The following is a 5,428-nucleotide window of genomic DNA, read 5'->3' on the forward strand; positions in this document are numbered from 1 at the left end:
GGAAAACACGAGCAAAACAAAGCCCTTGGTTGCAGTGTTTGGAAGGCGTGGAAATAGAGACTTTCCTGTTGTAGTGTCAGAGCAGACACTGCTTGTTTCTTGGGAGGAAAAGCACCTTTACTGACTGCTTCCATGGCAGCTGCAGTGAGAGCACAGTGGCCTGAAACAAACAGCAATTATCATGGTGTAGCAGAGTTTGCAGGGGGAATTTAGTTTGTTTAGGCTGCTCCTAAACAAAATATCCCCCCCAAAAAAACCCTGAAGGCAAAGCTGCAGTGGTTGTGCAGCAAAGATGGAACAGAAGAAGAAAAAGATAATCTTGAATATGGTGGAAGGCATTTGTCTATCCTGGATTTGCTCTTTTTTTGGATGAGAGACGGTCAAATGCTGCAGTGGTACTAAGGACATCCCTTGGGTAAGATCCATGGTTGCCTGTGGCATTTCACCAGAAGAATTCATGATCCTGGGCTTATTAAGGTCCTGTTCTGTTCTTTGAAGAATGAAAAAGGATGTTTCCAAAAAGGCCAGATGGGATGTGACACCAGCACATCATGTATTTCATGACTGCAGTTAAATACATACTTGCAACACAAAAATAGAGCTTTCCTTGAAAAATGTATGGAAAATGCAGCAGCCTTTCAGATGTGCAGTGTGACAGGAAGGTGCCTGTCCCATGCTGGTAATGCACACCCAAATTGCCACTGATGAGGGTCAAACATGCATTTATTTTGATGGACAAGCAAAATATCAACAGACAGCACAGGAAATATGCTGAAGCTGATGTGACGTTGGTAATCTAACCTGGCCACATGAACTGGACTTCTTTCTGGAAGATTCTGTGTGAATGTGTTTGTTCAAAATCAACAAACTCCCCTGAGCTGTGAGGTGGCTGAGCTGGGCTGAGCCCTCCCTGCTGTGGCTGCACATTCCCATTGCACCCAGCACAGCCTGGGCACTGCAGGCTGGACAGTGAGGGCAGAGCAGGACACTCACACCTGCTGCTGCATCTTCATCATCATCATCATCACCATCATCATCATCATCATCATCATCATCCAGCCTCAGCTCCAGGAGCACCCTGCCTGTAAGGAGGGTGCAGAAGTGTTGCTTTCCTTCGTGGTGATGCTGAAATACCTCACGTGAGGGACCCCACAGTGCAGAGTGAGAGGTGGAACACCCAGACTGTCTGGAAATGTGGACTCCTTTCTCTAAATACTGTTTGTTGCAAACATGGTTGGATATTTATTCATGTGACAGAAGCAGGGCTGCCCTGTAAGTGTGTACTCAAAGTATTTCATTTGCCAAATCCCAGCTGCACTAGTGACAATCTCCAGTATTATTTCTTTTGTTAGAGGAGTTTGTTTCCATTGCAATCTGAATTTTCCCTCCTTTTTTTGTCCCCAGGATGAAGTTTAGCTTTCTTTATTCATTGTCTCAAACTCCTAGATCCTGTTCTTCATTTTGTGGTTATCCTGTTTGTGTGGTTAAATCCTCTTGGTGGTTGAGATCCTTGAGGAACAGGTGAGCCACAGTCCAAATCCTTTCCAGAATTCTGTGTGAGTGGTGCAGATATCTTAAAATTATTCATCTATTAGAGAGTGTGTCGATTCTTTTTTGGTTGAGATGATGCAGATGCATTGACTGGCTGGATCACCTTCATGGATGTCTTCTTAAGAACCTGTGATAGAACCTCTCAACCCTCCCCCAGGTGTCAACAATTCTTGAGATGCCTCTTTTATAGGGCTTAAATTGTGCCTGAAAGAGCCTGATTCTGAGTGAGCGATTGATGTCTCTGGAAAGATCAAGCTGCTTGAAACTGGGGCTTTAAGAACCAAAGGTACCTGTCCAACATCCCTTCTGGAATTCTTTGTGGCAGTGATGGAGTAAAGATGGCAAAGAGGAAATGCCAGAGATGTGATACCCTGAGAAGTACCAAAGGTATCACTCTGAGCTCAAAGTTCCTTTGCACTCTGCAAATCACACAATGTTGCATTTTTCCACCCCTCATGTGCTGGTTTATTAAATATTCTGTCCTTGTGTATTCAGGGTCAAGACTGCATCACTGCTGCTGTGAACTGCAAATGAGTGTGGTTTTTTGGTCACCAAACAACGTGAATCAGTGCTGTGAAAAACAAGGTTAATGGGAGATTCTCATGAGACAAATATCAGGTTTAAATATAAAAAGAAATGTTTAAAAAAAATAAAACAAAACAGCTCTTTCCAGATGATGGATATGCTTTTAAATTTTTTTTCCTATCTTTGTATCAAAAAGTGTAAATTTTTCAGTCAATGATGTGCAACACACTCCTGAAGGATGGCTTTTAATACCTTTTTTATGATTTTTTAATTCTGTATTTAAATTTCAGTTATTCAGTGGAACAATAAAAACACAGTAAAACCTCCTGGCTGCATTTTCATTAGTGCTGGAGAACAAATTAAATGGCAGCACATCTGTGAATGCAGCAGGATTTGCCTTGTGCCTGAAGAGGGATGAAGAGGGTGAGTTTTGTGTTACAGCTTCAGGAGCAGCTCCTCTCTGGCTGGTCCTGTGGCATTGCTGCAGAAGGATGCTCCAGAAGGAGGAAAAGCAGGTTGGTGTTGGGTATGAAAAGCCCAGGGAAAGGTGGATGGGAGCAGAAGGGGAGCACCAAGGACTTCTAAAGGAAGAGGAGCAGTGGTTCAAGATTTCAGCTTGAGGAAATGTGTCCAAATCCTGTGAGAAATTGTCACAGACAACTTTTATAAAAAAATCCTTTCTTTAGGATTTTTCCTCCTGAGAAGCTGAGAGGCCTCAGGAACAAAATGTAAACAATGATTATCTGCTGCTGTGGAATGCAACAGGTGCATCTGTGATTGGTCCATCTTAGATGTTTATAATTAATGGTCAATCACAGTCAGCTGGCTCGGGCTCTCTGTCCGATCCACAAGCCTTTGTTATTCATTCCTTTCTATTCCTAGTTTAGCTAGCCTTCTGAAGAAACCTTTTCTTCTATTCTTTTAGTATAGTTTTAATATAATATATATCATAAAATAATAAATCAAGCCTTCTGAAACATGGAGTCAGATCTCCATCTCTTCCCTCAACCTAAGACCTCTGTGAACACTGACACAAGAAATCCCCTTCCCACCCCTCAGTCCTGCTCAGCTCAGCTGTGCTCAGGGGCTTGGAGCAGCCAAGAATAGCAGGAATCCAGCCTGGATCTTTGGTTAAATCACAGCTACAAGTGTTCAGTAGTGATGAAATGAACCACTGGGAGCTGTTTAAGAGCAGTGCAGGGTCCTGTCCAGCAGTGCTGCTGGAAAAGCAGGGCTTGCTCCCCTACCCAGACACAAAAAGAAAGGGGGAGGAGGATCCAAGCAGCTTCAAAAAGCTTCCAGAGCAATTATCTGAGGAAAACACCAGTTTATCAAACTCACCCCACCCATTCATCTTCAGCAGTATCAAAGTGCTAATCTCTCCCATCCCCAAGGGCTTTTGTGATTGATCATTACACAGCTCTCCCCTGCTCAGAGCAGGAGCCCAGGATTTATTCTGAATGCAGCTGTATGTTGTGCTGAGATAAGGGACAGAGCATAAAAGAATCTTGCAAATGTTGGTTGAATGTAGTTGTGGATGAAGTGGAACTGAAATATCAAAATAATAATAATGATTTTTAAAAAGTAGTTTGCCTTAAGTATTTGCAAGAATACAAAGTATTCACAGGAATAAGTGAAGCTTCAGCTCTTGGAGGGAAATGTCACAACTAAATGCATTTCCTGGAGCAAAGTAAGTGACAGCAACTATTGTTGTCAATAAAATACAACTACATTTGATTAAATCTATTTCTTTACCCCCATGCACTCCCCAGTGCTGAAAACAAGACAAATGACATCAGTGGTTTTGCATGCTGAGAGGATGGAACTCAAGTTCTCACCAAATCCTGTTTGCACATGAGGGCTGCACGTCTTCATTGTGCGGGGAAACAGAGGCTGAAGCTCACTGTTTTAAGTCACTGGAAAAGAAAATGTGCAGCTGCACTGCCTTACCAGCTGGGAAAGGGCCTGGGCTGTCTCTAATCCCTCCAGTCTCAGGTTTGTGTGGGGTTTTTTGTTGTTTGTGGTGGCAGAGCAGCTTTGTGCTGGCTGTCCTTCCCCAGGACAGTGTGATTTGGTGACCTCCCCTGCCAGAGTCCTTCCCCACATCTGGACCAGGCAGGATCTGCTGAGCTCAGGGGGTTGAACCTTTCCCTCCACACTAAGCTCTGCTCTCCAGCTCTGGCCAGGGGCTGACCCAAGGAATGGGAGTGGAGGAAGGTGTTCCTTTTCTCCTCAGTCCTTGGAAGGGGTGATGTTTGCATCTCTGTGACCATCTTGGTCCTCTGCACTTTTCTAGCTGGTGAACTTGCAGGGGTAATTACCTGGAGAGAGGAGATAAAGCAGAAAAAGAGGAAGAAACCCAGCAGAAATGCAGGGCGTGGGTGTACCTCTGTGGGTTGTGTGTCATTTTGTTTGTTTTTCAGGGTTTGGAAGAGACACAGATGAACAGGAATTCTGCTGCACTCTCCTCACTCATCCCAAACCTTGCTCTTGGCAGGCTGTAGTAGAGACCTGCTTCAGAAATTCCCTATCTTGTGCAGGATGAGGATGACAGGTTGGTTTTCCCTTGCTTTCAGCTTTTACCAGCGTGTCCTTTCTGTGCTGGAAGGGTGAGGTGAGCCCTCAGTGCTGAATATATTCCTTGTTTGTCCAGGTGTGTGGATGGAAGCTCCCAGCTGAGCACAAACTCCATGCCTTGTATTGAAACTTAATTTTTTAAGCCTTACCCAGAGCTTTAGAACTCCCAAGGAGTGTGGCTATCTGGTGTCACCTCCTACCTCAGCTTTCTGCATGTGCCCAGTCAGTGCAGGAGGAAAGAGCCACCCTTACCTGCCCTGGTGACACAGCTCAGCCTTCTCTGGACACAAGCACACCACAAAGTGCAATAATTGCCTTTTACTTACAACAAACTGGCAGAGCTGTCTCAGGGTTTCAAGAGAGACAATTAAAGATTTTACACTGTTTTCTTCAAAAGGAGAAATAGACCTGGGGGTTCCCTAATAGTCCTCCTGATTCTGCATCACCCTCTCAGAGCATGTTGTTTGTGGGTTGCATTTATTATGAGCCACTTATTATCCCTAATTATTGAGCAGGAGGTAGGGCCCTCGGTAGCAGGCAGAGTTGTGACTTGATGAACACTCAGCTGTCTCTATTTAAGATAAAATTACTGTAATTAACAAATCGATCAACCCTGCTTTCGCTTTGCCTGCCTGGGACAGAACAAATGGGCTAAATGAGACCTATTTAGCACAAAAGTAGAGAAAGGGGTTTGCAGACCTCAGGATACACAGACTCAGAGGTTTTTTTGTCACACACTGCTTTTAATGGTAATGTCACATAATTGTCTCTTGTT

This window comes from Melozone crissalis, unplaced genomic scaffold (genome assembly GCF_028551555.1).
Source record: "Melozone crissalis strain CALT ecotype California unplaced genomic scaffold, PUWL_Pcris_2 ptg000017l_1, whole genome shotgun sequence".
NCBI classification, from domain to species: Eukaryota; Metazoa; Chordata; class Aves; order Passeriformes; family Passerellidae; genus Melozone; species Melozone crissalis.